Source organism: Sciurus vulgaris, assembly GCF_902686455.1.
Source record: "Sciurus vulgaris genome assembly, chromosome: 10".
Classification (NCBI taxonomy): Eukaryota; Metazoa; Chordata; class Mammalia; order Rodentia; family Sciuridae; genus Sciurus; species Sciurus vulgaris.
Window position 1 is genome coordinate 48,742,253 of NC_136470.1, and position 27,284 is coordinate 48,769,536.

Here is a 27,284-nt window from a genome sequence, read left to right on the forward strand (position 1 = left end):
CCTTCTGCAAAGTTTTGCTATCTCTCTGTGTTCACGTATCAAAATGTTATGTGCAAAACCATGACACAATATTAATTTACTCACATTCTACTGGATAACAAAGTTAGTATATGATTGTGTGTGTGTGTGTGTGTGTTTGTGTGTGTGCATGTACTAACATTGAGGACTAAAATATTCTAAAACTTTTACATTTCACAAATGGAGAGTGTTCATGAGAGGATTGCACTCTGTGGAGGAGGTCAGGTGTGGGAGGCTGTGGCTGGGTGGCAGGCAGCAGATGTGCAACAGAGCACTAATGAATACACATACTAGTGCTGGCCATTACAAGATCCTGTGCTTCCAAGGCCAATCGACTGCTTACAGATATCCCTAATATGGGCCAGGAAAAACCTCATATTATCTTTATTTAGAGTTCAAGCTGAATATCAGTGAGACTTTGTTGAGAAATATAATAATCTTTTAATAACAATGAACAGTACAGTTGTCATAAAAATAAATGAAACCATGTGAGAGCATAACAAATGTTTGAATTTTGACAATTTGCAAATAATTGTGCAGCCACTATCAAAATAGTTCTGTATTCTCTGCATCTTCCAATGGACTTGAATACTTATTTTACCCAGAATTTGTCTCTTAAGGCAGAACAGAGGAATTTGATTTACTTAAGATTCTATCAACCAGCTGTTACACCCACCAGCAGCTCACCAAAATGATCATGAATATTCAAAATCCCAAAAAGCACCTCCCAAATCCTTAGAGGAAAAAAAAAGGAAAAAAAAAATGTTCCAACTAGGATAGTTATAGATATAACTGTATGTTGTCTTCTCTATGGTAAAGATATCTATTTATGTTATTTATATTACGGAAATGCTTATCCACTCCCAAACTATTGAAAACAATTGTGTATCTGTTTCTTACTGCTACTGTAACAAATTTACATGAATTTAGTGGCACCAAACAACAGAAATTTAACATTTTACAGTTCTGGAGTTTGGAAATCCAAAATGTTCTCATAGGCTCACGTCATGGTGTCAGTAGGGCTGCATTCTTTCTGGAGGTTCCTGGGGAAGATTCGGGTCCTTCCCCTTCCCAGCTTCTACAGGCTGCTTCCTCCACCTTCAGAGTGAGTGCATCACTGCCATCTCGGCTTCCCTCATCACGTCTCTTTTCCTGCCTCTCTTGCCCCTGCCTCCCTCTCAGAATCACCCTTTGATTAGATGAATTCAGCTCAAACCATTCTGGATAATCTCTCCATCTCAAGGTCCTTCACTTAACTATATCTTCAAAGTCTCATTTGCCACTTAAAATAGCATATTCATAGCTTCTGGGGATTGGGATATGAGTGTTTAGAGGGGATCCATTATTCAACAGATGGTTTCTTATGTTATCATTACTCCTTCTCTGAAGAAAAATAATGCATTAGGAGTCTAAAAATTGTGTTTAAGTATGCCCAATGAGCCATGGAATTGAACTCTGCAATCATGATGTCCAGTTCTTTCTACATAAGTCTGTATGCCTCTCGTCTTTGTCACCATGGACATTTTGGACCAGATATTTCTTTATTGTATAAATTTATACTGTACATTGTAGGAGATTTAGAAATACTCCTTAGCTTTTCGCTGGATACCAATAGCATGCATTCCCAACAGTTCGACAAACAAAAATGCCTCCACACAAAACCAAATATTCCTTGGGGTGGAAAAAAATCACCCTCAGTGGAGAACCACCATTCTCAACAGAAAGCAGCCTAATTATTATAATGACCTCTTTAAGGGCAATTACTCTGAGAAGACAGAAGATCCAGCAATATTAATCAATGGCTAATCTTAAGGATGCAAGTGGTAGTCATTTATCTCAGCACTGTAGGCGAAATTTATGAGTGGTTTTATTTATCCAAAAGATAAGAAAGTCAGAATTAAATCTTCATCCCTGGCACTATCTCAGCTCCATTACATGTTCAAGTGTGGTATGACAAAGGAGGCTGTCTGCTCTTTGAGTGTCAAGCTGAGTGATGCTTTAGTATGCAGCATCTCCCAAAGACTAAGCCTGTCAGGGCAGGAACCAAGTCTTACTGTCTTTGTTTTCACAGAGCATAATCCCTCCATATAAACCCAGCATCCTTTCCATTATACTCTGATGGGTCTCAAAGGGTCACAGTGTTTCTGAAAAAACATAGGTCAGGCCCTAAGACTCACTTGTTGGTTAATTCCCTGAACACTGTGCACTTCTATCACAATCTTTTTGCCATTATTTACTAGGTATTTGTCTTTAAGTTGACTTGCTTTTTAAAACATAAATACTTCTTTAGCAATAATATACATGGAATCACGTATTTTAGAATACTATTGTAATTCTTCTAAAATGCATTAAATTAAATGCAGAACTATAAAATGTTTAACTGGTGTCCATGTGCCATTATTTATATATTTCATCATCAGATGCACACACAATATTTTGAAAAACATTGCCCTGGAGGAAACCAACATCGGCAAAAGCTCAACTTTTTTATTTTTAGCTTTAAAAATATCTCTGTCATCTGCTTAGCTTCCTCAGAGATGAAGGAATAGTACAGTACAAAGAATCACATTGCTCATAGAGATACTGGAAACCAGAGAGAAGACCTCAGGCTACTCTTCACACACTTCCCTAAAAATCCTCTCATCTTTCTTTCAAATATACATTAGTTAAAATATACATATGGTTGGAGCTGAAATTGTGAAAATAAATGAGATAGTATGGCCAAAACACTGAGCCCAGAATGCCTCCTAAGACTGGTAAAGACACAAAATGTTATCAAAGAGGGTTTTAGCATTGGAAGGGACATGAGAGACGTACCAAGTGACATGGTCCTCAGACTGAGAGTCATGGTACCAGGAAGTCTTACATGGGGTGTACTACTCCATTGTTGTGTGAGCTTAGGCAAATCGCTTTGCTTTCCTAGGACCTACCTAGTGTCATCTACAGAATAAGAGCACTGGGGATGGAAATCATCTAGCACCTTGCATGAATCAGCATCACCTGGGATGGTGTTAAACCTGTAGAAACTAGGGCCGTCTCAGACCTGCTGAATCACAATCTGCCTCTTTCCAAGAGCCCCATGTGAATCAGAACACGCTTTCTAACTCGGTTCCTAGCACCTTGGACCATTTCCCCACGTACCTCCACTGCCCCTCAAGCACTCTCATGGTGCCTCATTCTAAGGGCAGAATTAGTAATTAGAATTAATTTCTGGAAAAGCAACACTAATCCAAACCTCTCTTTTGACATATAAGGAAACGGAGCCCAGAGAGGGAAAGCAGACTCCCTAAAGACACACAGATAGGAAAGAACAGAGCCCAGATTTCATTATTAGTTTTCCAATGTGGTTGATTGTACTGTTTCAAGAGAACATTACCAAAGTAGTGGAGTAAAATTGCCAAGTAGGAATGTTACAACAAATGAATAGCAGTGCTTTTCTTCTCATGGAAAAGCCTTTTTATATTTTAAGTTTAAAAATGACTGCTTTTTAATGAAATTATGTTATTCCTGGAGGTCCTTAGAGAAGAATCAAGTTACAGGGCGTCTTATTCCTCTTGCAGGCAGTGGGAAAGCCTCTATACTCGGGCCAGATGCTGGCTCCCCCTTTCCTCCCTCTCCTACCACCGGCCCCTCCACCCCCCACACACCACCGCCACCACATGTGGCTCAATTATGAATAACAGCAGAAACCACATGAGTCCACCGTGTAGGATGATCACAAGCCCAGTTTTCATCAATGACCCCATTAACCACTAGCATTTATCTTCTCTAATTTCAGAAACTTCTCTCATTCAGAACCATATATACTAGACAGCCACGGAGGAATGAATGGCTAGGAGAATAATATCATGGCCACTTGTAAACAATTTCACCATACTCATAAAATCAGGTGAAAGGGACATGCATGTATTTCCCGGATGACAAGTGTCTCTTTTCACCTTGATACAACATTTTCCAATTTATTCCCACTTCTCTTTTTACTTTTGTCATCAATGGGGTCCAAAAACAAGGGAAATTAGTCCTACCAGAGTTAAGAAGAGTAACAAATTCGTTTTGATGAACAGCTGATCATACTGCATGAAGCTTAGCAAGTTGCACACTTCAGTTCGCTTCAAGACTGTCCAAGTTTTGTGTGAGAAAAAAAGTTCTAGGTGCTGTACTGAAAAAAAAAAAACAAGAAAAAAATTGCATAATGCCGTGTTGACTCTGAAAATGAGTTGCCCCTTGACTCTGAAAATGAGTTGCCCCTCCTTCATGCATTTTGAACGATTATCATCAGAGAATCATCGAACTAAATACATCAAAAGTTAACTTGAGCATTTCTTGGATACTTGAAAAATCTCAATTACTTTTATCGCTCTTTGACTCTTTGCTTCCTGTAAATCTTTGTAACTCTGAGGGATTCTTTGTTTTTATTCTCTTTGTCTTGTACAAAATTGCAGGGCTTTTTTGACAGAGCAGAATTCTTTAGTGTGATGAGATTGGGTGATTTACAAAGTTTACCCAAATAATAAAAATATCTAGCATGCAAATAGGAAGCTGAGAATTAAGTGAAAGGCATCTCCCTCTTCTCAAGAAACTTGTGATGATTGGCAGAAATAGAAACTGCCGTGGATCATTATAAAAGGTATAGAGAATATAATTAGCATCCTCTCCCACCAGTAACAATTGTTAAGAACACTCATCTTAAATCAAGGTCCATCCAAATAATTAATAGATTTTCATGCCAAGCTTCTATATCTGTGCTATTCAATAGAAACATGGAAGCCATATATGTAATTTTCTGTACAGCCACATTTAAAAAGTAAAATGAAATAGGCAAAATTAATTTCAATAATATATTTCATTTAACCCAATATGTTTGAAATATTATTTCTACATAGTCAAAATTAAAATTGCTAATGAGATATTTTACATCAGTCTCCACAAAGTATGTTAATATTAAAAGAATAGAAGCTGGTCTTTTGGAAAAAAAGAGTCGAGTTTTTAAACTATTAAAAAAAGCCATTTTCAATGATAATCCAGCATAAGCCTTAAGATAATTTAATCAGTATGGTTTCTTTTTTTCTATCAATAGATCCCCAGAGAAAGTAAAGATTTTTCTCATCAATAATTACTTATTCTATGGATGAGAGTTACAGTTCATGGTCAGGTTTCTCCAAAAATATTAAAATACTTAAAAAGCAGAAGACCAGAGAAAACATCTAGCTGTGTGTGCGCGCTCCCCCCCCCACTCTCTCTCTCCCTTCCTCCCTCTCCTTTATCCTCCCTCCTATTTTTATTTCTGTCATAGCACTCCCATAATTTGTAAATTGCTCATTTATGTAGTTGATCTCCTTCTTTTTCATAGAATATATATTCCAAAAGACAAGAACAAAAGGTCTTGACCTGTTACACTCAGAATGGCTTCCTGCTGCCTAGGTCACAAGAATCACTGAATATTTGTGAGACAAAAATAAAAAACAAAGTAAGGAATCAACTATAACAGTATAAAGAGAATGGTTTTCATTATTAATAATGCACTCTACATTCTAAATATTGTTTTTCCTAATAACAGGTAGAATAAACAAAGAGAAAAGCACATCAGAAGTTTTGCCTCTCTGACACTTTCCATTCTTGCATGTTAAGCATAATTTTTTCTGGGCTGGGGTTGTGGCTCAGTGGTAGAGCGCTTGCCTAGCACGTGTGAGGCACTGGGTTCAATCCTCAGCACCACATAAAAATAAATAAATAAAATAAAGGTATTGTGTGCATTTACAACTAAATTTAAAAAAAAAAAAAAAGAATAACTTTTTCTTTCAAATGTTCTCAAGATGAACAAGACTTACAGCTTCCAGGTAAGTCCAGGTTTCACCTTCAGGGCTAGAGAGGATCTGCTGGGGGCTTCTACCACAGGCAGCCTAGACCAGGGAGAACTAGTCTGAGAGTCAGGGTGTTTTCACCAGAAGCAGCAGACCGCTGAGTCCAAAGGAAAGCTTGACGCAGGTCAGGGAGGGAAAGCAAAGATGGAAGAGCAGGGTTGTAGAAACATCCTTCTGAGGGCAGCAGAGGGCCTGGCACCACTGAAGGCCTGTCTGTATTGGACCAGTGACTGGCAATGACCAGTGACTGACAGTTGACTGCCCAGGCTCCTGCACAGAGACATAGAGCAACCCTTCATTAGCTCCCAGGACTGTACAGTAAATGTACCACCATAACAAAGTCTAAAACCAGCCATACTCCCACCAGATTCTGACCACCAGACCTCAAGGTCCCAACCAAGTTTTCATAAATGGGACATTTTAGAATTCATGTGACAGATTTAGGCATAACTAACTCAGATCTATTTTTTTCATACTTCCATTATCTGCCTCTCAAACCCACATTTTCCTTGAGTTTTTGCATTTTAAAAAGGGTCATTTGTCAAAATTTAGTTGGTTTGCTACCATCCCCACCTGAAATATACAAAAATTTAAATAATGCCCCAAAGACCTGACTGTCTGTCTGAGCTATAAAATGTTCCCTGTTAACTACACAAGACATTAAAGGAGTAGCTAATATAAAGAAATTTTTAAGATGATTAGATCTGCTAATAAATGTTATAGGTTTATGACTCAGAGTGGAATTAGTCAGATTAGGAAGTTAAAAGGCAAACAACCAAATTGTTTAAAATTCTGGCATTTCCCTAAAGAGATGGGGAAAGCTGAGATAACAGTGTTTTAGGGAGTTAATTGAAAATGCTTTGGCACCAAAGAGGTGACTTAAGAATTTTTCAACACCTAGGAGCAACTCTAGCTTGAGAAATATACAAGTCTAACAATGAAGGTTATAAATTCTCAATGGAAAAAAAAGATAATAAAAAGCTTGAGATAGGTAAGATTCAATGCATCCAGAAGGTCAGTTTCTCTCAGAGAATTTTTGAATACACACCTGAGCATTCTATATTTACTCCGAATTTATATCCCTCTTCATGCCCAAATGTATTTCCCCCCTTACTGATAGCTAGGGATACTTGGCCAGCTCCAAATACAAACATCGGTGTAAGAGAAATGCCAGATATCAGAGAAGGATCTAGAGTAAGTACTCAAGCCACTTATTGATTCAAAAAGGAATTTCATAAGCTCTCACTCCACTCAATGGACACCTTGACATGAAGAAACCTGATAGAACACAAAGCTGATCTCTGTTCTCTGGAACTGATAGTCAAACTGGAGAAAGAGAGAGAGAGAGAGAGAGAGAGAGAGAGAGAGAGAGAATTCACAATTAGAAGTTAAACCACTCCATAAAACACAGTACAATAGGGCTGGACATGGAGCTCAGTGGCAGATTGTTTGCTTAGAACGATGGAGCCCTGGGTTCAATCCTCAGCACCATGAAAAAAAAAAAAAAAGAAAGAAAGAAAAGAAACACCAATCCCCCAACTTCTATCATGTTGCTGTTTAATTTGCTCTGTACTACTTGTCACCCTCTGAAATTATCTGGTGTGTTTGTTTATTGTCAGTATATTCATTATTTATGTCTCTCCTGCTAGGGTATATGTTCTATGGAAGGTGGGAACCCCCACATCTCCCAATGCCCAGAACAGAACATTAGTTGAATGATGAACATCAATGTTAATGATGAATAAAATATATCACTTACAACTGTATACCATTTAGTACTCAATGAGATGCAGATAACATGAGCGCCATGCATTAGAAAGGAAGTAGAGTGAGTGGGCGAGATTCTATGATTAACGGAGTTTCCATCAAAGAGGGAGGCCATTGAAGATAAGTCAAATTTGAAGAAGTGGAGACGTTCCCTTGCCAGAGTGAGGTGGAATGGGAAAAGCAGAAACAAGTACCACTGACAGAATAGTTATAACTAGCTCCACGTGATAAATGATCAAAACTAAAACTCCCAACACAAAACCCCAACTGCATTAAAAATGTCAATCTCTGCATCACTTATATTAAAAGTCTACAGTCATAAAAGATTCCTCTTCCCCTTCACCCAAGAGCCAGCTCCACATCCTAAAGTCTCTATTTCAGTCCTTCCTCTTTTCCCTCTCCTCCACTCACACCACCAGTGCCTTAACCAAGCCCTCATTAACATTTACTTGAACCATTGCAACAGACTTGGACTTGTCTTCAATGCCCCCTATCTGCCTTCCAGTAGATAGTCCTCGTTTTGCCTCTAGTTGATCCATGTGACAGATAAATTACAACTTCTCCCTGCCTCAGTCTCACCTCTACAGTGAGGAACTGGGATGGGCTAAAATCATCTTCCTACTCTCATGTCATGGAACCTGTGACATTTCTGTCCTCTACAAAACCTACCACCATACTTTGGACAGAAGGATGATCAAAGGTTATTTCCTTTTAAGGTGATTGAGTTGCACTTTGCATATAATCCTATTGAAAAATTATCTACAAAAATTCTGTTAGAATTTCTTTCTTAGAATTCTTTGTAGATATTTCTTTCTTTCTACGTTTAACCTTCTCAAATACATTTACAATCTGAGCACAAGGTTTTCTCCATTCTAACCAAAGTATAATTGGTTAATTTTCCATTGTAAGGAAAAAAATCTAGTTAGAATAGTTTTTAAATCAAGGTTTGAAGAGTTGAGCTAACTATTCATTTTGAACAAATATATCCTATCTCTCTCCCTCTCTCTCTCTCTCTCTCAGATACACACACACACACACACACACACACACACACACAATTTACTTACACATTTGAAGTGTAAACAATCTAGTCATTTTGACTACAGGGTCATGCTTAAAATATGTGTTCAAATTGCTGAGCATCAATGAAATAATTAGATGAATAAAAAATGTATTAGAGCAGCACTTCCCAAATACTAATATGTGTGTGAATCATCTGGAGATGCCATGAAAAAGCAGGTTCTGGAGCAAGGGCTGAGACTCTTCATTTCTAACAAACTCCCAAGTGACACTGAAGGCACTAACCTGGGAACAAAGGTACACATGCACAGGGGAAACTCAGAGACCACTGTGTCAAATGTCCTGTGTTTACAGGTGAGGTAGGTTGAGGCCCAGACTTATGGAGGAAGGGATGTGCCCTGGGTCCCCGGTTAGCACTCACAGGAGTGGAAGCAGCACAGACACACTAGGACACGGGGCCTCTGTACAGTGTAGACATAGATGGGTATCCTCACTCTGCTCCATCCCACGTGGCAGGAGGAGCCACACTGTTGGAAGAGCAGCAAGCTTCTCACCACCTTCTACCACAGGAATGCCACTTTCCCATTTACTAGTCTCAGAGGCTTACCTCCAACCCACCAAGGAGCGAATCAGGAGGAATATTCCTAATTCTGCCAAATCTGTTTGACTACCTTTTTTTTTTTTTTTTCATTTTTAACATACCTTTACCAAAACCTAGAGAGAAAAGATAAGTGTGTTCTAATTTTATTTAACTAAGATTATGAAATCAGAGGCCCAGACATAGACACACTGTACTACCAGAATATTGCTGAGGCATCCTTTGTGTGTGTGCGTGTGCCACATGCATGATGGACATTGGACTACATTCTGCTTACTCCATGGAAGTTCCATGTCTACAAACACACAGGCTGTCTGACTTGCACTTCGAAAGTTCTAATAGCTTCCCATGAATAGACTTCCCCAATCTTTCCCCTATAGTTTCATGATTTGGGGTCAGACTCAGATGATCAGAACTTGTTTATAAGAAGAAAGGCAATGCAAGAGAATTACTGAAGCAATGGTGTGGATTTCTTTTCCTCTGGTAAGGACCAGAGGTCACTCAGCTCATAAGAAAGTATCTAAAACCATAGCAAGGTCCTGGCTTAGGAAACTGGGAAACAGAGCACTTGTTTCTAGTTTAGTCTATTAAAAATATCAACCTTGAATTCAGTTTGGTTTCAATTTACTTTTCACAAAACACATATTCAGTGAAAGATCTTGGGTTTGTGTTTTCCTTTCTACTTGCAAATTTTACCCCATTGAAAACATGAAAAGAGAAAAATAATGGTGCTAACCAGAGCCAAACATAATATGGGTGGACACAGTACAAACTTTCCCTTAAAAAATTCTACCCTAGACATAATGAGTGAGATTTTTCCTCAATAGGAAAAGAAAGCATGTCCTTCAGCAGCAGAGCATTCACTGTCAATAGGACGCAATGGGTGCCCTGAGGACCTGCATTCTTTCCCCAACTCTGGAAGACAAAAGGGGGAGACTGGAGTAAGCAGAGTGTTCACTGGATGAGAATGTTATCCTCCTGACTTTGTCCTCCTGCAAGTAGAAGTTTAATGAAATGAGGGGTCCTTTCTCTGTCATCTGTGAATCCCATGGCTGTAACCTGTGACACTAAAACCTATCCCTATACTCTTTTACCCTGTATGTAAAAACCTCTCAGCTGTCAACTTTCTCTTAATTATGAAACCCTAGAAGTCATTCAGTTTAGATCTGGGAGGCCATTAGAGAGCATCCCCCAAGCATGTCTGACCGCAATGAAATATTAATATTTCTTAATAAGAGACAGGGCCAAGACTTTCATTCACAATCCCATACTCTTTTCCCTATAGCAGGTTTACAGCAAAGAGTGAAAGAGCGACTTGGAAAGCACTTTAATGTGACTAGGAACCATTGCTGTTCTCCACACTCTTGTCCTTTTATCATTAACTGTAAACTGAAGAAGTTGTCTCCCTCATAATGATATTTTGAAGACCCCCATTGACTCTCCCAGCCCTACCCCACATCAACAGTGTCCACTATCAGAGATTCTGAACTTCAGGCTGGGCATTGCCCTCTTTCTGGTTCTGTCATAAAATGAAAATATCCCTGAGAGAAACGAAACTTGAAGTCATTGACATACAACTCTGTTAAGAAACAATTTCTCAGGCTGGGGATATAGCTCAGTTGGTAGGTTGCTTGCCTTCCAAGCACAAGGCCCTGGGTTCAATCCCCAGCACCACAAAAAAAAAAAAAAAAAAAAAAAAAAAAAAAATTTCTCTCTCCACCATGGTTCAAATATGGCCCTAATTTGAGTATCAGAAATCCCAAAAAAGAGAGAAAAGCACTCAAAGCAGAGAAGTAGTATGCCAAACTTAACCTGCTTCACAGTTTGACTTAAGCTGGTCTTCAGCCATATTTTAAACATCATTGAGATTCCATAATAGAGAAGCAACAAAATCTATGTAGAGTCTAGTTGCTTCTAGTAACTGTAGCTGTGAAATGACTAGTGCCCAAAAAGATTATAAAAAAGCAAAAGCTGTCGCTCTCCATTGAATCAAGACCTTTTCCTGGTTACTAATATTCCAGAGGAAGTGCTGGGGGGATTTCAGTTTATGTAAAATAATAACAAAGACAATATTGGTGATGGTGGTGATGGTGACAATGAGGACAGGTGTGCTAGGTTCTTCTAAGTGCTGTCATTCATTCATCCGTCCATTCATTCATTCAACACTCATTCATTTCCTCCTCTCGGTGAGGCACTGTTACATACTGGGGATTCAGTAGTAAAAGAAAAAAGTAAAATCTCTGGCCTTCATGCACCTTGCATTCTAGTGAGGATGCAGGGATAGCAAGAAAACAAGGAGATGCATGATATGTAGGATGCAAAGATCCATGGAGAAAAGTGAAGCAAGATAAAGGAAACAAGTATTGTTGGGTGGAGTTACCTTTTTATAAACATGATCCAGGAAGGCCACAGTGTAGAAGTGACATCAAGCAATGGCTGAAAAGAAATTAAGGTGTAAGATATGAGAATTTCTAAGGAAGAATGTTCAAGCAGAGGGAACAGCCTATGCAAATTCCTGAACAGAGAGCACAATTGGTGTGTCTGAAGAACAGCAGGAAACTAATGGGGGCAGAGACTGATGGGGGAGAAAAGTGGTAGAAGCTGAAGTCAGAGAGAGTCCTGGGATTCTCAACATGCAGGACCTCGTAAACTGATTGATCTGATTCATGCTTTAAAATAATCCTCTGGAGCTGGGGAAGTGGCTAAGTGGCACAGCAAGTGCTCAGCCTATGAGAGGCCCTGGATTCCATCCCCAGAACAAACTAAAAACTAGGAGAAAAAAATTTATTCTGCCTGCTTTGTTTAGATGGGCTTTTAAGATGGAGGCTTCAACAGGTGCTATATTACATTATTTAAGTCCCTTGGGTTACGAGATTTGTACTGTTTCCCAATTAACAGATGACAAAACTGAGGCAGAAAAGTTACACAGATGGTAAATAGCAGATTCAGGGTAATGGCTTGGCAGCTGGCTCCAGAAGTCATGCTTTTTGCCTTCTGTACTCCATCCCTCCTCAATAAAGAAGCCAAATTCTGAAGTAAGGAAAACCGATGCAAATATTCTTGGATGGAGACCACTAGGGATTGTTCTAATTGGGGGAAGAAGCATTCTATTTTCTTTATTGCACTAACCATTTTCTATTTTGTAGACAATGAGTCAGAAACAGGAGGCTTTGTCATAATATTATAGTTTCAAGAGTACAGGAGTTATTAGCAAAACCTACTAATGTCCCAATTACCAGAATTGTCATTAGCAACACTGCAAAGGGGCCTTGTGCACTTCTTTGCCAGCCTGCCAAGAGTTCAAAGAAATATGGAAAGGACTGAGCTATCATTTCAGGAGTCACTCTGTCAAATTACTCTTCAGTGGTTCTCAACTCATTCCTAGACAACCTAGGTTTCTCCAGTTACTTAAAGCTGGCAAAGAAATTCTCTATACTATGTGTTTTTTTATTCACTTCAATTCTGCTCTATAATTCTCTTAAAAATTAAATGCCTGTTTTAGTCAACTTTTGTGTTGCTGCAACCAAAAGACCTAAGAAGAACAATTAGAGGAGGAAAGCTTTATTTTGGAGCCCACAGTTTCAGAGGTCTCAGTTCATAGATGATCAACTCCATTCCTTAGGACTCCAGGTAAGACCGAATGCTATGGTGGAAGAATGTGGTGGAGGGAAGAAGATCAAGACATCACACTAAGAAGCAGAGAGAGAGAGAGAGACTGCACTCACCGAGGATAAAATACATCTCTCAAAGGCATGCCCCCAGTGACATACGTTCTCAGCCACCCTTACCTGCCTACAGTCACCACTCAGTTAAACCCTATTAGGGGATTAGCACACTGACTGGATTCAGGGTCTCATAACCCAACCATTTCACCTCTAAATCTTTTTTCATTGCCTCACACATGAGCTTTTGGGGGACACCTAACATCTAAACCATAACAATGCCTGATTGCTAAAAGTTCTAAAAGAAATTTTTCATTAAATCCTTTCAATATCATATTTGAACAAAATGAAAAGTCACTAAACTAGCTTCTTTTATGATGGGCCACCGTTTTAGAATTATCAAAATTGTGATGTGAAATATTAGGGAAATACTTAAGGGAAATGTAACCACATATAATTAATGATTATGTAACAGAAGTTGTACCTCAAGCATAATATCTTTCTTATTTGTTTTTTAGAGATTGTCTAAAATTTGAATGAATTGAATGAATCCCACCAAATAACCAAATACCCAACTCAGCTCAAAGAAAATTCATCATATGATTTTACCACTTTAAAGGAAAACTAGATAAGTATTAGGTATAGGATCTTCAATGCTTAAAGAATTGACAGCCTGTTGAGAAGACAAGATTCATATATTGTATAACAAAAAGAAAAAATTCTATAAAGATAAATAGTTAATAACAAGGTTGAAGTAGATGTGGCAACAGCCCTTTTCTCTGGGAGCAGCTTCTTGAAGCACCAGACTTCCTTAGCACTCACTTCTTCCTGCCAGTCAGATCCCTTCCATTCTCTGAGCTCTTAAGACTCTGAGCAGCCTGGGTTATTTTACTTTATGTTATTAAACTTCTGAATGACCAATTTGTGTAAAGTTCATTGCTACACCTCTAAGGATGTTCCTTCTCCTCTCACCCAGGTGGAGAGCCACTAACTGATAGAGCAGGGATTTTGATTGCTTGAGAAAAGAGAGCCTGCGTCAGGCAAATTTGAACAAGGATCCCCTGAACAGGATGACAGTTCCAGGCCAGGTACCCAGTAGTCAGCCTCTAACAGCAAGAAGGTACAAGAAGTCTGGGAGTTTGAGAAATTAGATATTAGAAGTTGGAATAGGAACCCAGCAAGGAAGGTATCCTTCAGATTTGACAGGCAGGGCTTTATATCTCAGAAATAGGTGACAACTCCATAACTTTTTCTTCTAGTATACATGCTATTTTGCTTCCAGCCCCCACAAAACAAGGTAATGGGAGAATTATTTGATTCAAAAACCCAGTTTCTCATTAGAATTCCCAAGTAGTTCTGCTGCACAGTCAGGTTTGGGAATCACTACAAGAGTTTATTTATTCATGTAACGAATTTATGGAACCCTTGTTATGAATTAAGGAGGCCTCTGAGAACCCAACTTCCATCGTTTCTGTAGGAATCTATGCTATGAATTCCCAACTACTGATTTATGCTTTTGGGAACTCTTCTCAGTGGTAAATAGAGGGTTCTTTATATTCTTTCTCTATCAGAATTCACATGCTGCCTTCTTAATTGCAGCATTAAAGTCTAGAAAAAGGGATTGCAGACCACTTGATTTTATTTATTTCTCTTTTATTATGCTTGAATTATTTGCATAATAGGAAAAATTCATGCTATGGCATTTTTATAAAGATCCTGAGAGAGCTATCTATCACAATACTGGTTGAAAAAAACATAATACAGGACAGATCACTTGATTTACATAGTCTGCACAGAAAGCAACATGGTTAACATTTCTAAAATAAGATGTCAAAAGTTTACTTATTCATAAGAAACCAAGAGATGTTGTTTCTATTTGTGGGATAAATAAACTCCTGTCCTAGGTATGATCCTTTTAGGGGAATAATAGACACAGTAAAAAAATGAAAAAAAGTTTTGCTTATTCAATTCAATTTTATTGCTTTCCCAGGGTAGAATAAATATGATGCTAAATAATCAATAATGCCTGTTTTGAAATGTCAATGATTTTTTTTTCACAGCATGCACTATATATTTGTATCTCTTTCTATTCTATTTTTTCACAAATATTTTGGGCATTTTAGAAAAAAGACACAAATTATATGGTTCCTAATCATAACTACAGCAAACCAAGCAGCAGTACAATAAATTGCTGCAATGTCAGGAGAAATATGTAGCCTCTACATACAGTTTGGAAAAGAAAAGGGTAATGTAGTCTTACCCTTCCTATGACCTCACCCCACTCCCCCTATGAAAGAATACCCACACAGGTTTGTGTTTGCACTTGCCCTCTTCAGCACTGGAAAAATAGTGACAGTGTGAACTTTTCACAGTCAGAAAGCATGTTAATCTGCAGTTCAGGACTTCAAGTTTCCTAACATAATCTTATTTGAAAAAATAAGGAATTTTCTCAATGAAAACCAGCTTTGTTTCCAGGGTGGATTTTTTTTTTTTTTTTTTTTTTTTTTTTTTTTTTTTTTTTTTTTTTTTTTTCCTCTCTCTCTCTCTCTCTTTGTTTCTTACCTAGGTCCAAGCTAAGGTGAATTGGAAGCTCAGAGTCATTTTCCCAAAACATACCTAAGGAAAAATAAATTTTTCCAACCCTGAGTAGAATTGTTCAGCTTTAGAATTCTGAAACTTTAAACACACTTTCAGACTGGTTGCCTGGTGTCCTTACCTAATGTCCTATGTGTTTTGAGCATGGAAAACAGTTCTGATTCCTTGTTTGGTTAGGACTCATAAATATGGTGTTTGTCATTTGCCTTCTATGTAGAACATAAATTACTCCAATTCAGTCACCCTGATGTGCATAAACACTTAACTCACCTTTATATCCGATCTTTTCAGGCCCGCAATGATAGTAACTACTTAAGAAAGATACATAGACCTTGCTGTTTGTGGTAAAGTTGGCTTTTCTTGGAATTCTGCAACAGGAACATTCTCATAAGCAAATACCAAGGAAAAGAGCTAAGTGTAAGGAAGTAAGGGAGCTGCACCAATCTTGTTGGATCAATGCCTTGGATTGATTTATCGACGTGTTTTTCAAGTGCTTAACTTTCCTTGTTCCAAAACTATTGGGGTCAGCATACAATGAGACAGAGAATGTAGTAAGAAAAAAAAAAAAATTTTAAGAAAGTAAAAAGGAAAATGGGACAGTATAGAAAAGCAAATGGAGTGTGCAAGAAGGGGCACACCCAGCACACTCATGAAGACGGGCTGCACAGTTGTGAGAGGCAGGCCACAGACAGGGTCTGGCCTTCGTGGCAGATCTTGTGAATGGAAAACAAGATCAGTCACAAACATAGGCAAAATTAATCTCCTGGTCACGACCATTGCTGACACAGTGGGAGGGTGGCTGCACTGGTCTGAGGCAGAATCCCCAAGCCCTCAAGCCTACAGATGGCACCAGGCATTGGTTCAATGTCACTTCCAACTGGAGGACACCGTCTGCTTTCTATCAGTGCTGAAACCAGGGAGCTTCACACCTCAGTTGAACATTACCCCTAACTGTAACTATCCCTCATTCCTCAGGGCATGCATGTGCTTAACTCTCTCCCTGATGAGGTTGGTAGGTGTGTTTAGGAAGAGGTCACTGGGCTGTGTCTTGCTTCATTTTGATTTTGGTCCTGATTTGTTAGGGTTTAGGGAAGTCAGAAGATCTACATAATTGGGCCTGGGCACTACCTAATTGGGGTATTTCTAGAAAGAAAATTGGAAAAAGTACCATCAAGAAAAAAAATAAGAAAAATAAAAATAAATATCAAATAAACAATCAAATTGAATTGATGGAATTAAAAGTGTACATCTATGTACATACATTTAATAAAATAATAGCTACTCTAATAGTTTTACATTAGATGCTACTCTAAGAGTTTTACATTTCATTTATTTAATCCTCCCAACAAACATCTGAGATAGACTATTACCTGTTTTATAGATGTAAAAACTGGAACTCAGAAAGGTGAAATGACCTCCTCAACATCACATAGCTAGTGGATGGCACAGTTGGGATTGGAACCCTACATTAATTAACTTTGTGTCACTGCTACCAAAATACCCAACAAGAGTACCTTATAATGACTCATGATCTATTAGTCTCAGTCCATGGTTGACCCACTCCATTTCTCTGGGCCTGACATTGGGCAGAACATCATGGTGGAAGGTCATGATGGAGGAAAGCTGTTTAGTTCATGGCAACTGGAAAATAGACAGACTGAGATGAAGAGCCAGGGAGAAGATCAACCCTTCCAGTGCATCTCCCCAATGACCTACTTCCTCCAAAGAGGTCCCACCTCCCATAGTCCATTTGACTATCAATGGATTAATCAATCAAATGTATTAATCCACTGATGAGATCAAAGTCCTCAGATTCCCCAATCTTTTCACCTCTGAGCATTGCTGCATTCCCTAACACTTGACTTCATGTCCATTAAAAAACAAAAAAAGGTTAAAATGAAAATCCCAGAGTATTACTTGCACAAACCCTACACTGTCCCCAATCCTCTTCTCAAAGACATCGCTGCTTATATGGTGAGCAGGCATCTGAGGACGCACTGGGCAAGTTCTGACCTAGAACTGGAGACTACCAAAGACGCCAGATGCCTCAAGACAGTCTGTGGTCAGCGATATAACTCTTGAGGAGTGTCTGTCCCTAATTCCTCATTTCTCTTTCACGGCTGGGTCTCGGTTCCCTTTTGCCCACATCAAAAGCTAAGATGCTCACTTCTCTAACTTGGCCCATTGACTTGCCTTGCCAGAGAATCACCAGCTTGAATTATTCTGATGATAAAACTTTCCGCCTGAGGCTAGAGCCCACTTCCTCCACCCGTCTTTGATCTCTGCAGAATTTTTCTTTTTTGGAAAAACCATACTGGCAGGCACACCAAACTCCTTCCACATACTTGAGATTTTACAGTGGCTTTTTTGGAACTCTTGTATTTTACATGTCAGTCGATCTCTGCTGGATGGGGCCCCGCAAGGACCTGTTGACACCTCCCAGCAGAATTTCACAAAATGTTCTAGGAAGAGATAATTTTCTAATTATAACACCAAATTCTGCTTATGAAGGCATTTTCCAACCACTCCATTTCCAGTGGTGGGAATAGTCTGAGGGTGAAATTATCCTAGGGTGCATACTTTCTTTTCCTTTCTCCAAGTCTAACTCATTTTTTTTTTTCCTTTCGAGTACTAGGAAGTATTGCCTAGAAAACGAGACTTTTCTTTCCAAAGGCTCACCTGAGAGTGCAGCCTTAAAGAAATGTTACTTTTTTTCAGACTCACACCTGGAAGCAATGGAACCAGGGCTCTTCCCCTGGACCAGCTGGATCAGGACCTCAGAGAAATACTGCCTGTCACTTTTGGCCTCCTTGGCCCTTTTTGTTCCTTTACTTCCTGGACAGCTCTTCCTCCAGCCACCAGTTAGAAAGGCAAATCCCTCTCAGCCTTCAACCCATGGTTGAGCTTCCCTCTCAAAACAGGCTTCCCTAATGAGTTGATCTTAAACAAGTAGGGAATGGAATGGTTACCAGAGATCAGGAAAAGTGAGGGAAAGGAGATGGAGAGGGAATGGTTAATGAGTACCAAGTTAGACAGAAGGAATTACTTCTCATGGTCTATAGCATGGCAGGATAACTATGGTTGACAGCAATTAATTTGATTTTGGGGTGTTCCCAATACAGAGAAATAATATATGCCTGACATGATAGTATGCCAGTTACCCTGATCTAATTATTACACATTGTATACAAGGATTGAAAAGACACACTGTACCCATAAATATGTACAATCACTATGTGCCAATATGTGTGTTTTATGTGTGTGTGTGTGTGTGTGTGTGTGTGTGTGTGTGTGTATAGGCACCCTTCTCTGACACACTATACCAGTATTCCCCAACTCTGGCCTGTGGATCACCTGCACCAGAATGATCCTCCATTCAAAGACCTGAATGTCACCCAACTTTAAGGAGATTCTTATGCACATAAAAGTTTGAGAACCTGTGTTCTAAACAGTTAAATCTCATACTATGCCCTCCCCTGGGGTCCCTATCTGGCTTCTCATCATTATGGTAATGGACCTGTTGAATGTGTATCTCTAATCAATCATGAACCTGTCAGTACAAGGACATAGTTGCAGAGCTTGGCACTCTAACTTGTAATAGTTGCTCAACAAATATTTGCTGACCCACATTGAAGTAAATCAATCTCTCAGAGCTGTTTTTCTTTCTTAAGGAATCCTCAATTTCAGGAATTAGTTTCATTTCACTTTTTAGAGATAGCAGCACAGCAATTAAAAGATATTTAAATGAGGAATTTAGTAAAAAAAAAAAAAAAAATCGGTACCCAGTTGGGTACAGAGGTACACACCTATAATCCCAGTGGCTCAGGAGGCTAAGGCAGGAGGATCACAAGCAGTTCAGAATTCTCATACATCTTTCAGTATTGAATCTGACCTTCTATCCATTCTATTGGACCCTTATGAACACTAGCAATATTCTGAATTTAACACGGACCTTATCCATAACTAAGTTAATTTTTACTCACAAGATAAACCTTTTTGTATAATGTTTTTTGAAATATTTAAGAACAAAGCTTAAAAAGCAAAGAGCTTTCACATAAAAATTCAGTTAAAGGGAGTGGAACATAAGGAAATCCTTTTTATTCACTCACAACTCCTCTTTCTCATGCATGACTTGTCTTGGTGTGAGGATCGGGGAGAATCTCGGGACAATATGTGCTACTTCAGTAGACAGTATAATTTTTTTTTAAATCCATCCACTCATTGAAATGCCATTTACCTCCACATTTTGTCAAATGTGTGTGTGGGCGTGCATGTGCACACACATTTAACTCACTAAAAACGTAGTGTCACAGGAACCGAGTGCTGGGTTACGTGTTATACTAGAAAAGATGACCTAGGAATCCCCGAGCAAAGGAGCAATGCTGTCATCAGTAGAACTGGGACATTTCCCAGATTGTAGACTGGGCTTCTCACCAAATATTCTCTCTTCTTACTCCATCCATAAAAGAGGTGGCATCCACGGGGAGGAGCAGGCTGTGACAGAGCGAAAGCCACAGTGCAAATAAATAAACCCACTCCATCATGCCCATCCCCACCTAGCACTAATAGAAGAATTTAAGGCAGAAAAAAAATAGAATTGTTTATTTTAAGGAATGCTAGTTATGTCTGAATAAAAGGGACATTGTTAAGCTAAGCTGTTTCCAGTGCCCCATAAACAAAATTCCAAGTAACACTGAAGCTGAGGAAATTCAAGCATAAAGGAAGAGATTTCCACTGACCTTCCACAAGTTGAATCCACTTGGTCAGCTACTGTCAGGAGAAACAGCCAGTCTGTTGATTTTCAAGAACAATCTTTGTGCCAAGAACAGGTATTATATTATTATTCCTATTTAACAGGTAAGATGATAGTTTAGAAGCATTAAGTAGCTGGTCACATGCACACAAATAGTAAGTGATAAATTTATTATTAAAAATCAGGCTACATTAGTTCAGGCATATACTTCATGCACTATTAAGAATCTGGAAACTTCTGCCGTTCGGTCATAAATTTCTTAATGAATCAGAAAAATGTGAGGTAGAAAAAAAATACTTTATTTTCTTGGCGTAATTAATGGTCTCACTCGAGGACCTTGCCTATAGGAGAAATTCACCACTTTAACTTTCCCTAGGTGCCAAAGAGCAAATATGTCCTCACACTATGCATGATGGAAGAGAGGGTCCTAAGAGAGCTTGACTACCCTAAGCAACTTAGTGTGACAATTCCAAAACTGCTGGATTTTTTTTTTCCAGTTGCCAATCTTTGCAGTGGTCAGGCTGCTTTTTTCCCTCATTATCTCACATATGAAGTCACCTCTTTTTTCTGGTTTGGAAGTAAGGAGACAATCTGAAAGCCTTCTGACTTGGAGCAACAACAAGAAATAAGAGAAAGCAAAAAAAAAAAAAAAAAAAAAAGTGTGATGGTTATTCAGTAGTTGCATAAAATAGATTGAACTAAGGTCTGAAAATTCAGACCTTTAACAGAAACAAGTGTCACAGTCACCATATGATTAATTGTTTTGTTTTCAGCCTTCTAAAAACACTTTCTCTTCTCTTCTCAAAGCTCTCCTCCCCCCACCCCCCACCCCACCGCCCTTTCTTTTTCAAAACTCCTGGGATTCTTTTGCACATCTGCAAAACCCATGTCAGTTCCAGGTTTCTCTTCTAGCATTGAACCAATCTGGCTTCCAGCCTTGGAAAAGGAAATCAGTTCTCACCAGACAAACAAATGGAGGTGACCTAATACCTGAGGGACCCTGACTGATAAATGGCAAAGGATTTCAGGCCTGTCTGGTCCTCAGACCACTGACAAACGGAACTACGTCAGAGGTCTGTGGCAAACTGACGAGGTGATTTAAAAAAAAAAAAACAGGTGAATTTAACTTTCAGAATAAAGGGAGAGGATGGGTATAGAGAGAATTATAGGATCAAACTAAGCAGGGTGATTTTTTTTAAGATAATTTTTTTTTCATGGTGCTGGGGATTGAACCCAGGGACTTGTACATGAGAGGCAAGCACTCTGCCAACTGAGCTATATCCCTAGCCCTAAGAGAAGATTTTTAGGAAAATAGTCATCAAAGTGTGGTTAATATTTTCTAACTCTCTCCCACCTTAATGATGGTTTAGGTCTTCAAAACTGGGGCTAGTAAAGGGAAAAAAGGGGGCATTTTGATACTATCAATAAATAGAAGCAATGTTCCTGGTTTGTGATTTTCTTTCCTCTAATAAAAATATTTGAGCCTTTCAGGATTTTGTTGACCTCTATTAAATTCAGGTAAACTTGGAAGTGAACAAAACAGAAAACCTGTAGGTGTTGGAAAGGGATAAAGCCATACTTCAGAATGGGAGATTTTAAAAGGTTAGGAGAGAATGCGTTTAGGGCCATTTGGAGAAGAAACCAAAAATCAGATCCTATTATCCCACCAAGAACTATGAAAAAAAAAAAAAAAAAAACTGAGTTATTTGTGGCTATTCAAGTGTTACTTTCTTTGAGAAAAGAAAAACTCCAAACAATTCCTGGAAACCCTACCTCTCTAAGAAGATGGCATTTTTGTGAATTGAGAATAAAGGCATCAGGAACATATGGAGTACATTTTCCCGTTGAACACTGATTTGTTTAAAATTGAGGGGAAAACCACTTGGCAAGGTATACTGGCCAAGCCAATGGCAAAAGTCATTTCAGTTTACCCTGATTCCTTTCCATGGTCCACCTCCCAGCCTGCCGGACGTCCGGGCACATGATTTATAAGACCTGAATTGAAAACCAAGCAGCTGAGGATGCCCAAAGAATGCGACTTTCTCTTGGCCTATGAAACACAGCCCTGCCCTTTTTGCACCCTATCTGAAGATAACATGAGGGGAAAGATCTAAACATTTTCCAGAAACAAAGTGAAATTTAAAAAGCCTCAGTAGTGACTGTTTTTTGAAGGATTACTTACCTAGTCTAAAGAAGAGCTCATAGTAGGGAATCAGGTATGAAACCTTTCCAAAACTAGTGACTCACCACCCTCACCCCCAGTTTGCCCAGGTCTCTCCCGGTTTTAGTACCGAAAGTCCCAAATCCCTGGAACCCCCTCAGTCCCAGGCAAACTGGTATGGTTGATCACTCAGCTAGGAGCCTTAGGATTCCTTTGTGACTCAAAAGTAGAGAAATGAAAGTCCTATACCAACACTGAGAACAACTCATACAACCGGAACAAGGCAAAAGAAAAAAGAAAAAAGAAAAAAAAAAAAAGTCATGAAAACTCTGCTAGAGTCCTTATTTTGAGGCAGATCTCTGCCGTGTGCTTTATGAACATTTTCTCAGTCTTGAGAGTTACTTAGTATTGTACCCATTTTGCTGATGAGGAGTCTAAAGGCACAGAGAAATTCAAGTAACCTGCCCAGTTCACACAAATAGTAAAGATAGAATAAATATCATGAAGTATGTTGAACTTTATGAAGAACAGCTTCTTCCCTTCCACTTTTCACCACTTAAAGATTCCTCATGCACCATGTGCAACTTCTTTTAAGTTTTAGGATGGAATTAGAACAGGGCATATCCTTTCTCTTTTTTGCTACCCCAGGAATTTGCTAGATGCCAGATGCTCCCTCAAGAAACAGACTAAGGAAGAGAGAAACCAGTAAATCTAAGGCTTGTTAAATGGCAATTGGTTTAGCACCTCCTAAAACAGATCCACGAGCTTCTATGGAATAATGCTATAAACTCTTAACAGCAAGGTTACTTGAGACCTGCACCAGTAAGACCTGCAGTGCCTTCTCTCTAAAGCATTCTTTCAGCCGTTGATCCTGAGCACTGGGCAACCTCTTGAGTTAAGCACCCTGCCAGACAGCTGCTGTGAGCTCTATTTAATCCTCCTCTCAAGGAGCAGTGGTATTGTTTGAATAAAGTTGCCACTGTAATTGCTTGGTTTACCATTTAAGAGTATTACAGGCTCTAGGAGTGGATTTGTGAAGAAAAGATAATTTTTAAAATTTTAACAGAGTTCTATTGAGTATGTATTTGCACAAGAGAAAACAACTTGCCCCAGACTGGCCATTGAAGGATTTATCTTATTAGGGGAAGCTGTTTTACTTAATCTGGCTTTCTATATAAAAACAGAATGCTGGGAACTTGTGGCTCTGATGATAGGGGAGGAGAAAAAGGTAGTCAGGCTGTATCTCCAGATTAACACTTAAAATAGGGGCAAATGGAAAACACATCCAACTGGGAGTCTAAACATAGATGCACTTGGATGACAAAGTCAGACTTTCACATTTTAAATGAGTGCCTCTGACATACCTCTCCCTGAACATGTCTAAAAACACATGTATTTATGATGAGTGGGCCAGAGACCACCACCACACAATTCTGGCTGTAAGGCAAGTAGCTCTATTTTTTTTTTTTTTTTTTTTTTTTCTTTTTAATGCATCCACACCATCTGTTTTTGACTTTGTGTTCTACTGGACTTCCTAAAACTTGACCCACCTCAATGCCACCACCATGGTATTACATCGTTTCCCCCAAGGGTACCCTTCACTGCGAGAGCAAAGCATAAGCACTTGGACCAGCAGCTAGAAGAAAGCAGTCTCTAAAGCCTATCCCATCAAGTTTCCCATTCCTAAAAACAAAGGACTCAAGGAACTCTTGATTTAGGTTTCTAGTGCTTCCCAAAATTTCAACAGAAGTACTGATGAAATGGAAGCTATCGTGAGGAACTGACCTTTGTTCTGGGGCAGTTACAACTTAAATACAGTCTGCATCCTTGACCACCTGTGAGCAGCTCCCTTTATGCTCATTGGTGACAATCCTAGGGATCCATTTCCATTCATCCCTCCATCAATCATCTATCCACCTATCTTTCATTCATTCGGCAAATACATGAACCATGATTTTAGGATCCAGAGTACAGCAAATAAAAGGGGAGAGAAATTTTCTTCTCTGAAGGGGCTCTCACCCTAATGAAAAGACAAAAAATAAACAAAAATATATATATATATTTTCAGATGACAAATCTCAAAGCATAATTTATGCTTCCAGAATTTGCCTCTGTAATCAGTCTTCAGCCTCCAGATATAACTTTTTTTTTTTAATGTATCTCAGGACAAGCAAAAATTTGTTAGAGTCAGAGCTACACAAACTGTCAGCAATGAGAAAATAATTCTCCCTAGGATCTGAGGAAGTGAGACAATAAGCAAAGGCATGCCTTTTAATTTTGCAATCCTCCCCTTGAAAGGAAAAATTTGATTGAGTCACTAGTAAGTGGGAATGCTAAAAGTGGGGTTAGGGTGGGGCCCTGAAATGTTTAGTCTCTAGACCAATCTGCAAGACTAGTGGCCTCCTGGAGATTACATCTCTGAACACTCTATTATTTTTTCATATTTCATGAAGTCTGTAAGAGAGAATTAAAGGTCTTTATGCATTCATACTGGGACATTTCTCAGATTGCCTTTTGTTAAAATAATTGTACTTTATACTAGTATAATCCTTTTTATTTAAAAGTGGAAGAATTTGCAATTGGCAAACTGCTTGCTATGTGATATTATTTGAGTCCAAATTTAACCCTAGTATGCCACATCTTAGCTTACCATGCTCTGTCATACAGTTTGGGGATTATAGGACCAGGAGTAATATGGTAGAGTAGGGCAATAGTTCTGTCATTAGACTTAGTAACTGACTGGAGCATGAATATGAGTAAAAGACATCTCTGAGCATTCTAATTTTCATGTTGGTAAGGATGCACCCTGTCTGTCTGGGAAAGCTCATTCGTCAGACTGGCATCTTTAACAAGAACTCAGGGAGTTGCACTGGGAAAAATTACTTCGAAGACACATACTCCATTGGAATGATTAGAACCAAAATGCAAATTCACTAAATCCCTGAAGATAATACATAATTATTTAATAGTACTGACAATAGCATTTTTATGCGCATGTTCTAAAACCCTCTACGTAAAGAAAGCTTATTAAATCAGAATTTCAGTCAGCACACTTTGTAAACAATGCTGGACAAAATAGAAATCCAGACAATTAATGTAGCAGGTGGCCTTCCTGTCCTCAGAGATGACTCTTGACTCCTCTCTTCAGGAGATCAATTCCTTGCACAAGTCACAACAGCAGTCAGTCCTCTGCATTTCTTTGCATGACTTTTGAACTTGGGGGAGGAGCGGGTATTTCTCTAACCCCTTGGTGCTGAATGTTTGACCTTAAAGCTTGCTGCTTGCTCCTTTTTTGTCTCAGTCCTCATGACTACAAATGCTATTATTAGTCATAAGATTGTTCAGTCCCTTTGAAATTCCAACCATGGTATTTGACTCTCTGCCCTCAACATATTAGGAAATTCAAATTCCTAATCATTTACAAAAGATCTAATTCTTCAGCATTTATTTTGCATTTTCCTACCTCCATATGAAACAAGACCTATGGTAAATGTTAGCAATGTTGTACCCTTGAGTCCTTCACTGAGAAAGAAAATAACATTTCCTAGGGGAAGTGTCTAAGTGGATCTCACTCTAGCCACTGGTAAGTGAACTTATGAGAGTCAAACCTCTATTTTGTGCCAGGCATAATGGTCCATGCCTAAAATCCCAGGGACTCCAGAGGCTAAGGCAAAAGGATCACAAGTTCAAGGTCGGCCTCAGCAACTTAACAAAGCCCTAAGCAACTTAGCAAGACCCTATCTTAAAATAAAAAATAAATTAAAAGGACTGGTGATTTGGCTCTGTGGTTAAGGAACCCTGAGTAGAGTGTTCCTGGTACCAATTCCCATTACAAAAACAAAACAAAACAAAAAACAAAACAAAACAAAAAATACTCTTTATTTTATACTACATACAGAAGACATTTATGTGAGGGGTTATTATATAAATGATGTGTATTACATATGAAATTCCTGGTACAAAATAAACATTCAGTAAATAGCATATTTTATTCAGTATCATAATGGTCATCATTACTCATTTATGTAAAGGTAGGAACTAACTGAGCATTATTTTGCATTTCAGCTTATGTCTGGCAAGGCATATTTTAGCCTTAAAATCTTTACTCTGATGATTTCACTGACATGTCCCCACCAAGTCATGAAACATCCAACATACCACTTAAAATAATCCACATAAGAGAAACCTAGACTGTTAGTTTAGTCTGAAAAATCTATCCTATACCACCCATCATAAGAGGTCACATAGGTTTGAAAATGGAAAAGGAATGATTGTCATATATCTTAGTGCTCAAAATGTTACTAGTAATCAAATGATTGAACCCTATTTATTGATGTGAAAACTGAGGTCTAAGTAACTTTTACAAGATCATGCAATTTAAGTAATGAGTTAATATTAGAAGAAGGCCAGGTCCAAATTAGGTTTATAGCTTAAAATCTCTTACTCCAGTGATATGTCTTACACTTTTTTAAAAAGGGTGATTTTTCAGAGATCTTGACCTACCCAGTATTACAAACTGGGACTAGATAAAGATGGAACTAGATTACTTGTTGTCAGTAGAATTGCCCAGTTCAATTGCTCTCTAAAGTTCCAACTCTACATATTTGACAGTCATTCTACCTGTCATTATTCAGGATGTGCTTCACTGAAGGAACACAGGCTGTTCATTGGTCTTCACAGTGTTTCTTCTCTTCTAACCAGACTAGTGTCCTTAAGATTCCTGTTTTCTACTGAGTATGATATTCTCTCCATTTTTTCTCATGTGCATCTTATCTTCCCAATTACACTCTTGGCCCCTTGAAGACAAGTTTTCTAATTTGCTGGGATGAACAAGCTCAGAGTAGAATTT

At 38.7% G+C, this 27,284-nt stretch overlaps 1 protein-coding gene across 3 annotated transcripts in view; it reads left to right on the forward strand.

The window, feature by feature from the left end:
- Nucleotides 1-27,284, forward strand: part of COL8A1 (collagen type VIII alpha 1 chain) — a 143,328-nt gene that overhangs the window by 45,699 nt on the left and 70,345 nt on the right. Inside the window, exon 1 of one of the 3 annotated variants that reach the window (XM_079100543.1) lies at nt 10,836-14,046. The exons of the other annotated variants lie outside the window; for them this stretch is intronic. The gene's annotated coding sequence lies outside the window, so the exon portion shown is untranslated. Of the gene's footprint in view, nt 1-10,835; nt 14,047-27,284 lie in introns of those variants that run through there. 3 annotated transcript variants of the gene reach the window in all.